The sequence below is a fragment of the Sapajus apella genome, unplaced genomic scaffold (assembly GCF_009761245.1).
Source record: "Sapajus apella isolate SASKATOON/1434 unplaced genomic scaffold, GSC_monkey_1.0 scaffold83, whole genome shotgun sequence".
Taxonomy (NCBI): Eukaryota; Metazoa; Chordata; class Mammalia; order Primates; family Cebidae; genus Sapajus; species Sapajus apella.
This window is the reverse complement of record NW_022437023.1, coordinates 4,515,926-4,526,268: the sequence shown is the minus strand read 5'-3', so window position 1 is coordinate 4,526,268 and position 10,343 is coordinate 4,515,926. Positions and strand designations below refer to the sequence as shown.

At 48.2% G+C, this 10,343-nt stretch overlaps 1 long non-coding RNA gene across 1 annotated transcript in view; it reads right to left on the bottom strand.

Moving 5' to 3' along the window:
* Positions 1–8,660: 8,660 nt before the first annotated feature.
* Positions 8,661–10,343, bottom strand: part of LOC116533710 — a 12,609-nt gene continuing 10,926 nt past the window's right edge. The window contains exon 3 of the long non-coding RNA XR_004261409.1: positions 8,661–8,684. This is a non-coding gene — a long non-coding RNA (uncharacterized LOC116533710). The remainder of the gene's footprint in view (positions 8,685–10,343) is intronic.

The following is a 10,343-nucleotide window of genomic DNA, read 5'->3' as shown; positions in this document are numbered from 1 at the left end:
TCACACCTATAATCTCAGCACTTTGGGAGGCCGGGAGGCCGAGGCAGGCGGGTCATGAGGTTCAAGAGTTCAAGACTGACCGGGCGCGGTGGCTCACGCCTGTAATCCCAGCACTTTGGGAGGCCGAGGCGGGTGGATCACAAGGTCAAGGGATCGAGACCATCCTGGTCAACACGGTGAAACCCCATTCCTACTAAAAATACAAAAAATTAGCTGGGCATGGTGGTGCGTGCCTGTAGTCCCAGCTACTCAGGAGGCTGAGGTAGGAGAATTGCCTGAACCCAGGAGGCGGAGGTTGCGGTGAGCCGAGATCACGCCATTGCACTCCAGCCTGGGTAACAAGAGCGAAACTCTGTCTCAAAAAAAAAAAAAAAAAAAAAAAAGAAGAGTTCAAGACCAGCCTAGCCAACATGGTGAAACATCGTCTCTACTAAAGATACAAAAATTTTCGGGTACAGTAACTCACGCCTGTAATCCCAGCACTTTGAGAGGCTGAGGAGGGTGGATCATGAAGTCAGGTGTTCCAGACCAGCCTGACCAACATGGTGAAACCCTGTCTCTACTAAAAATACAAAAATTAGCTGGGCATTGTGGCGCATGCCTGTAATCCCAGCTACTCAGGGGGCTGAGGCAGGAGAATCACTTGAGCCCAGGAGGTGGAGGTTGCAGTGAGAGGAGATCACGCCACTGCAATCCAGCCTGGTGACAGAGTGAGACTCCGTCTAAATAAATAAATAAGAATACAAAAATTAGCCAGGTTTGGTGGTGGGTACCTGTAATCCCAGCTACTCAGGAGACTGAGGCAGGAGAATTGCTTGTACCCAGGAGGCGGAGGTTACAGTGAGCGGACATCGATTCGCTGCACTCCAGCCTGGGTGACAGAGCAAGACTCTGTCTCAAAAAGAAAAAAAAAGCTGGGAGTAGTGGTATGCACCTGTAGTCCTAGCTACTCAGGAGGCTAGGCAGGAGAATTAGTTGAACCCAGAAGGCAGAGGTTGTAGTGAGCTGAGATTGTGCCACTGCACTCCAGCCTGGCAACAGAACAAGACTCCATCTCAAAAAAAAAAAAAAAAGAGTGGCTGACCTAGTCAAAATTGTACGGTTGGCAGGATGGGTTTCTCCCCAGGCAGATAGAACTGGCTTTGGAATTACAGGGACTTGGGATCTGATCCCCACCCTGCCACGGACCAGCTGAGTGACTCTGAGCAAGTCACTCAGCATCTCTTAACCTCGTTTCTTTCCACTAGTAATTGAGGATAATAACCTCATAGTGTTGTCATAGGATTAAATTAGATAATGCATGTCAGTCAGCTTAGAATGCAAACCAGCCAAAAGTGGCATCTATTTAATTTTTAAGTTCACAATATCTTATCTACAACTCCAAATGCCTCAAAACTCTGAAAACAAAAGACATTTGGCGACCAAACCTGAGTTTTTGTTTTGTTTTTGTTTCTTTGAGATGGAGTCTCACTCTGTCACCTAGGCTGGAGTGTAATGACAGGATCTTGGCTCACTGCAACATCCACCTCCCGGGTTTAAGCAATTCTCATTTTTTGTCAACTTCATTGAATGTAAATGTCCCCCATATCCCCTCATGCCCATACCCTGGTCAAGAAGACAGATTTTAGAGATGGCTCCTTCTCTGAACCACTCTGTAGTATAGACCCGGCCAGTTGTTACCTGCTCGTGGGCTACAGAATTATTCCAAGAAGCTCTATGTCTATTTGAACTCCAAATACTATCTGCCAACTGTGTAAGAAACGTCTGGTGCATGACGGTGCTGCTCCTTTTCAGCTGTGCTGAAGCCCTGATCGTTTTTTGTCCCTATGAATTTTCCCAGTTGACCGAAGCCCAAAATAACAGCTTCTTTCATTGGCAGGGCTGCCGTCATTTCCAGAGGGAAGACGGGGTCTTCATGCTGGAGCAGGTTGGGAACCGCTGAGCTGGGCCGTCTTGGTAGTGTGCCATTCCTCTTTGGTCGGGGGGGAATCATGAGACCTGAGGTCAAGTTCCAGCTCTTCCCTGGCTGGTTAGATGATCTTGGGGGCAGACCCTTGTGACTTGGAAAGCTTTGGTTTCCTCATTCTGGAGAAGAGATCCTGAAAATTATCTGGCAGGATTGTGAAGAAGATTAAATGCGATAATGAAAGGACTTTGAAAACTGTGAAGCGTTGCACAAATGTAAGGCTTGTTGTCATCTTACACATATTGTCAATTTCTTGTTTCCTTTCTTTTATTTTTTTGAGACGAAGTTTTGCTCTTGTTGCCTAGGCTGGAATGCAATGGTGCCATCTCAGCTCACCACAACCTCTGCCTCCCAGTTGCAAGCGATTCTCCTGCCTCAGTCTTCTGAGTAGCTGGGATTACAGGCATGCGCCACCACGCCCAGCTAATTTTGTATTTTCAGTAGAGATGAGGTTTCTCCATGTTGGTCAGGCTGGTCTCAAACTCCCAACCTCAGGTGATCCGCCCACCTCGACCTTCCAAAGTGCTGCGATTACCGGTGAGAGCCACTTCGCCCTGCAGCCTTTTTTTTTTTTTCAGACAGAGTCTCGATCTGTTACCCAGGCTGAAGTGCAATGGCTCCATCTTGGTTCACTGCAATCTCTGCCTCCCAGGCTCAAACGATTCTCCCGTCTCAGCCTCCCAAGTAGCTGGGATTACAGACACCACCATGCCCGGCTAATTTTTGTATTTTGAGTAGAGACGGGGTTTCGCTATGTTGGCCAGGTTGGTCTCAAACTCCTGATCTCAGGTGGTTTATTCACCTGGGCCTCCCAAAGTGCTGGGATTACAGGTGTGAGCCACCACTGTTGGCCACATATTGTCAACTTCTTAAAGGTGGGAATGGTGTCTTCTGTTTTTTTCAATTTCTTCAGTGGCACTCCCCGCCCCCAATCTGCAATCAACACAGGACTGGCTATAGAGATGGCTTCATATAAAACACGGCAAAGTAACTTGCACAGTGGCTTAGCAAGTAAGAGATACTTAATAAATGGTAGTTAATATGCGTGCATAAAAAAAAAGAAAGAAAGAAAAATATGTGTGCATGTGCCATCCATTGTGCAGAGACGCAGTGCAGCGAAGCGGTTTAGAACACGGCCCTGGTATTAATCCACTCTCTGCCACTTGCTCTGTTAGCACGTGTGACCTTGGGCAAGGTTAGCACTAATAGGCCCTAATATTCTCATCTATCACACATGGCTGATGATAACAGTAGTTAATTCATGAAGTTGTGAGAACTGAAAGGGTTTAGTCTATGTGACAGAGTCAGGCACGAATTGAGCACTCTGTACATATCAATTGTTTTTGTCTTTTTTTGATATAGGGTTTCACTCTGTTGCCCGGGGGTAAGTGCATTGGTGCAATTATTGCCCACTGCAGCCTCGACCTCCTGGGCTCAAATTATCCTCCCACCTCAGCGCTCTGAAGAGCTGGGACTACAGATGCATGCCATCATGCCCAGCTAAGTTAATTTTTTTTTTTTTGTAGTGACGAGGTCTTGTTATGTTGCTGAGGCTGGTCTTGAACTGCTGGCCTCAAGCAATCCTCCCATCTCAGCCTCCTAAAGTGCTGGGATTACAGGTGAGCCACCACACCCAACCCAGTTATTTAACTATTATATGCCAAACGATTCTTCAAGAGGTGGTCGGTGGCTGTGTGCAATGGCTCAGGCCTATAATCCCAGCACTTTGAGATGCCGAGGCGGGTGGATCACCTGATGTCAGGAGTTGAAGACCAACATGGCGAAACCCAGCCTCTACTAAAAACGTTAAAATTAGCTGAGTATGGTGGCACATGCCTGTAATCCCAGCTACTCGGGAGGCTGAGGCATGAGAATCGCTTGAACCTGGGAGGTGGAGTTTGCAGTGAGCCAAAATTGCTCCACTGCACTCCAACCTGGGTGACAGAGCAAGACTCTGTCTCAAAAAAAAAAAAAAAAAAAAAAGAGGTGATCAGAGATTGACAGGCAGTCTAGCTTTTGGTCTTTGTTTAGAGTCAGCAAGGTCTTCAGAGATGGTTAGATGCTCAGGCCAGCCTCTCAGGGTCAGCACAAATAATACAGGGGTGATAGGCTTGGGCGTCGTTTCTCCCAGGTGTGGGCAAGGTTTCTAGACTAGACCAGATATTATTAGCCACCAAGCCCAGCCAAGTTTTAAAATTTTGTTTGTAGAGATGGGATCTTGCTATGTTGCCGAGGCTGGTCTTGAACCCCTGGCCTCAAGCAATCCTCCCACCTCAGCCTCCCAAAGTGCTGGGATTACAGGTGAGCCACCTCACCCAGCCCAGTTGTTACAACTTGGATAAATATCATTATTGTCCCACATGCAGATGTTTCTGTCCACACTACTTCTTGTCCGAACAAGAACGCCTATTTCCCCATAAAACTCATAGTTTTAAGTTTAAATTTTACTTTTATTTGTGTATTTATTTTGAGACAGAGTCTCACTCTGTCTCCAGGCTGGAGTGTAGTGGCACAATCTCAGCTCACTGCAGTCTCCACCTTCTGTGTTCAAGAGATTCTCCTGCCTCAGCCTCCCAAGTAGCTGGGACTACAGGTGCGCAACACCACACCCAGCTAATTTATGTATTTTTTAGTAGAGACAGGGTTTCACCATGGTGGCCAGGATGGTCTCAATCTCGTGACCTCGTGATCTGCCCGCCTCGGCCCCCCAAAGTGCTGGGATTACAGGAGTGAGCCACCGCAGCTGGCCAAGGTAGGGCAGGGCTTACAGTGAGAAGTCTCCACATTCCCATCTCAGCCCTCCCATTCCTGTCCCCAGAGCCACAGACTCTGATCTCAGCCTTTCTGGTAAATGGGAAGTGATATCTCACTAAATAATCTCATGATTATGTTGATGTGAAAACAAACTGCTGTATGTTAGGGAGTAGAACGTTGCATTTGAATGAACTTTAAGATAAAACAGGAGCCTTCAAAGACATTTTATGCTCAAGGGTGGGGCAGGGCGTGAACGGCCTTCTCCTGGGGAAACCTCTGCCTCAGTCTGGGAATGAATGCGTGGAATGAATGTGCGAAGGTGCCCCCACCCCTCTCCATCACGTTGAGGTTTCCCTCATCCCCCAGTCACCTGTTTACAATCCATCGATTATGGCTCTCCCTGCCTTTGGCCCGGTTACCACCTTGCTGCCTTACCAAGTCAGTCACTTCCTCATCTGGGCTTCAGTTTCCTAACTTGTTAAAAGGGGGCTGGGTTAGGCCCCATTCCAGGTGAAGCATTCCAAGACTGATCGACTAATTCACATTAAGGTGTAGATGGCGGATAACAGCTTAATGTATTACCTCTCCTGTGGGTGGAAACATTTTAAGAGATGCAATTTCTCATCCTCCAAGAATGAACGTGCATGGTGCAATTTCAGGTATGGTCACAGGTGGGTGGGGATGCTGTGGGGGAGGGGGTCCCTTTCCTGGCACCCCTCCAGTGGTCACTGTAGGCCCCCACCTGCTCCAGCCAGGGGTGGTGGCAGCCCTGAGGGGACAGACCTGCTGGCTTCTCTCACGCCGCACTCCACATTCATTTCTCTCTGGCAGTGGCCAAGAGCAGGGTTTTGTCATACAGAAAAATGCCTCATCAGGGAAACCCAAGTGTGTGGCCTGGAAAACTACCTCATTCCCTGGGGCGAGGGGTGTGGTGGAGGTGTTCGCAGCTTGATTTCCAGGTTCTCAGGTCAGTTCTTGTCCTGGGCGGGTGAGGAGACCCCCGCTGGAGGGCCACTGGCCTTCCGCCAGAGCAGGTGGTCCGGCCACACCTCGATCCAAGACGTCTGCTTTTTACGAGAAAGAGACTGTGTCAGACGCTGTCTGGTTTTGTTTGATCAAGGAGGTTTGGTTTGGCTTCTGAATTTTTAGGGAGGGTTGGTGGCTCACAGCCATCAGCCACCGTTAGCCTGTCAGAAAGAGGAAAGGCATTTCTTTAGCTGTGAGGTCTAGGCTGGCTGCTCCTGTGCAGTGCAGGCCACTGCACCCCACCCCTCGTTCCCTACTTGCTCCCTGGGCCCCCCCGGGGTGCTGTTTTGTCTCACTACTGTCTGGGCCTTTCTTTGGGGGAGGCAGCTGGAGAAGCCAGTCTGTGCTGCCCCTGGAACAGTGGTGGGTGGGGATGGAAACCAGGGGCTGAGGAGCCCAGGTCAGATCAAAGAGGGATGCGCCTTGCTCTCTGGCAGAATCTCCACTGTGGCATCCCCTCCTCCTCCTCCGTGGACCAGGGCAGCTTCTCCAGACCTGAGGATGCTTAACCCTTGAGCGTCATCACAGAGCACTCAGAGCTCTAGACCCTCTCTACGCAAAGGGCAGTCCATGACCAGCCGCAGCCGCCTCACCTGGGAGCCAGTCACGCTGCAAGCCTTAGGGAGGTGACAATGCCATGGAAGCTCTCAGGGGAGGGCCCTCTGAGGGGGAGACTCACCACAAGCCTTGTTCAAGGGAGAGAGATGGACGCTGGGAAGGCTAAGGAACGCACGATGGGGCCATGTGCTGAACTAGGGAGGTGCCTGAATTAATTTCCTTCCTTCCTTCCTTCCTTCCTTCCTTCCTCCCTCCCTCCCTCCCTCCCTCCCTCCCTTCCTTCCTCCCTTTTTTTCCTTTTTTTTTGAGATGGAATGCGCTCTTGTTGCCCAGGCTGGAATGCCATGGTGCATTCTCGGCTCACTGCAACCTCTGCCTCCTGGGTTCAGGTGATTCTCCTGTCTCAGCCTCCAAACTACCTGGGATTATAGGTACATGCCACTATGCCAGGTTAATTTTGTATTTTTAGTAGATACGGGGTTTCACCATGTTGGCCAGGCAGATCTTGAACTCCTGACCTGAAGTGATCCGCCCGCCTCAGCCTCCCAAAGTGCTTGGATTATAGGAATGAGCCACCACTCCTGGCCTTTATTTCTTTCAAAACTGTTTCTTTTAGTTTTATTTTATTTAAAATAGGCAATCCACTCACACAGTTAAAATTCTAAGGCACAGGAGGGTATGTAAGTTACGGTTTCTTTCACAGACCTGTTTCCTAGCCGCTTCCCCTCTCAAAGGCAACCCATGTGGCCCAGAGACATTAGATTATGCCAGTAAAAACATGCGTGTGTGTGTGTGTGTTTGTGTGTGTGTGTGTGTGTGTGTGGTGTGTATTCATACTCATTAGACCTGTTTTAAAAATTCAAAGGTTGGCCCATGGCATGCAGTGTCTGGACCTTACTTTTCTCACCTAGCATATCTTGTAGATCATTCTATGTCAGTATGTAAAGAACATCCTAGATTGTATTTCAGTTGAATATTACTCTACTCTAAGGATAGATCTCAATTTATATAGCCAGGACCCTACGGATGGACTTTTAGGTTGTTTAATGCATATAGCTTAATTTTAGAATCTTAGAAAATGGAAGGTCATTTAATCACCCTGCCTAGGATTTTTTTTTTTCTTTCTTTCTTTCTTTTTTTTTTTTTTTTGGTAGAGATGCGGTCTTGCTTTGTTTCCCAGGCTGGTCTTGAACTCCTGGCTTCAAGCTATCCTCCTGCCTCAGCCTCCCTCCCAAAGTGCTGGATTACAGGCGTGAGCCACTGCGCCCAGCCCTGCCAAGGAATTCTTTCATGGTATCTGACTGCTTGTCTGAGCCCCAGCTGGAATGTCACTGCCTCTGGGAAGCTCCACCTCCCTCTCCCTCTCATCACCCTTGCACATACCTTAGCCAGAGCCCTAATGACATGATATCATGTAGGCAAAAGTGTGATAACTTTGCTTTTGTATCTTCCCAACCCTGCTCCTATTGCAGAGCGTAGCAGGTACAGAACCAATTCACATTGACAATCCCTGAGAGGAAACGCCTCCAAATTCTGCTGCTTAGACACTTCCAGTAACAGGAATCTCACTTCCTCAAAAGCCTATTTTGCCTGTGAAAGGCCTTATCAGACAGTCCTTTGATGAAGCTAAGTCTGTTTTCCATTGGCTTTTCCCTCTGGGTTCTAGTGCATCTTCTAAACACAGATGTAATTCCTCTTCCAGATATTTAAAATAACCTCCTTTCTCTAAGCCAGATACCGATCACCCTAACATCCCCTCCCCCATTTCCTTTGGGCTCTGGTTCCAGATCCTTTACCTTCTAGCATTTTCCCCCAGATACTTTTTGATTTGTAATATGATTGGTTTAAAAGTGATATCTGTCTGGGTGCAGTGACTCATGCCTCTAATCCCAGAACTCTGGGAGGCCGAGGTGGGCAGATTACTTGAAGTCAGGAGTTCGAGGCCAGCCTGGCCAACATGGCTAAACCCTGTCTACTAAAAATACAAAAATTAGCCAGATGTGGTGCCACACTCCTGTTATTCCAGCTACTTGGTAGGCTGAGGCACATGAATCGGTTGAACCCATGAGGCAGAGGTTGCCAGCGCCGAGATCACACCATTGCACTCCAGACTGGGTGACGAAGTAAGGCTCTGTCTCAAAAATAAAAAAAGTAATGTCTGATTGTTACACATCTATTAGAATAGCTAACACTAAAAAGACTGACCATAGCGGCCCGGTGCAGTGGCTCACGCCTGTAATCCCAGCACTTTTGGGAGGCCGAGGCAGGCACATCACCTGAGGTCAGGAGTTCAAGACCAGCCTGGCCAACTTGGAGAAACCCCGTCTCTACTAAAAATACAAAATTAGCCAGGCATGGTGGCACATGCCTGTAATCTCAGCTACTCAGGAGATTGAGGCAGGAGAATCGCTTGAACCCAGGAGAAAGAGGTTGCAGTGAGCCGAGATCATGACATTGTACTCCAGCCTGGGCAACAAGAGGGAAAGGCCATACCAAGTACTGACCAGGATGTGGAGCATTAAAACTCTCCAGCACTGCTGGTGGGAGTGTGAAATGGAACAGGCACTTTGGAAAACAGTTGGCAGTTTCCTAAAAAGTAGTTAAAGACACATCTTTCATGTGACCTAGCCATTCCACTCCAAAATGTTTACTCAAGATAAATGAAAGCATATGTCCATTCTAAGGCATATGCTCCTAGCAGCTTTATTTGAAATAGCCAATGTCCATCAACAATGAATACACCGACTGTAGTATATCCATGCTTTAGAATTCAACCGAGGAAAACAAAACCCACTGATCCACTTGAACATGTATTGATACAATGACAATGAATGACACAGATGAATCTCAAAATTATTATGCTGAGAAAAGAAGCCAGATGAAAAATAACGAGTCCATACTGTATGATTCCTTTTTTTTCTTTTTTATTATTATTATTTTTTATATAGAGATGGGGTTTCACCATGTTGGCCAGTCTGGTCTGGAACTCTTGACTTCAAGCAATCCACTGGCCTTGGCCTCCCAAAGTGCTGGGATTACAGGCATGAGCCACCGAGCCCGGCCTGTATGATTTCATTTATATAAAATTATAAAACATGCAAACTAGGCCTCACATCTATAATCCCAGTACCTTGGGAGGTCGAGGTGGGAGGATTGCTTGAGTCCAGGAGTTCAAGACCAGCAGCCTGGGCGACGTAGTGCGACCTTGTCTCTCTCTCTCTCTTTTTTTTTTTTGAGGCAGAGTCTCTCTTTTTTTTTTTTTTGAGACAGAGTTTCGCTCTTGTTACCCAGGCTGAAGTGCAATGGCGCAATCTCGGCTCACCGCAACCTCCGCCTCCCAGGTTCAGGCAATTCTCCTGCCCCAGCCTCCTGAGTAGCTGGGATTACAGGCACGCGCCACCATGCCCAGCTAATTTTTTGCATTTTTAGTAGAGACGGGGTTTCACCATGTTGACCAGGATGGTCTTGATCTCTTGACCTCGTGATCCACCCGCCTCGGCCTCCCAAAGTGCTGGGATTACAGGCGTGAGCCACCGCGCCCGGCCCCATGCAGAGTCTCACTCTGTCGCCCAGGCTGGAGTGTAGTGGTGTGACCTCGGCTCACTGCAACCTCCACCTTCCAGGTTCAAGTGATTTTCATGCCTCAGCCTGCCGAGCAGCTGGGATTATAGGCGTGCACCACCACGCCCAGCTAATTTTTGTATTTTCAGTGGAGATGGGGTTTCACTGTGTTGGCCAGGCTGGTCTTGAACTCCTGACCTCAGTGGATCTGCTCTCCTCAGCCTCCCAAAGTGTTGGGATTACAGGCATGAGCCACAGTGCCCAGCTGAGAGCTTGTCTTTACCAAAAAAAAAAAAAAAAAAAAAAATGAGCCAGATGTCATGGTGTGCAACTGTAGTCCCAGCTACTCAGGAGGCTGAGGTGGGCAGATCGCTGGAGCCTGGGAATTTGAGGCTACAGTGAGCTGTGATTACACCACTATACTCCAGCCTGGGCAATAGAATGAGACCCTGTCTCAAAAAAAAAAAAAAAAAAAAAG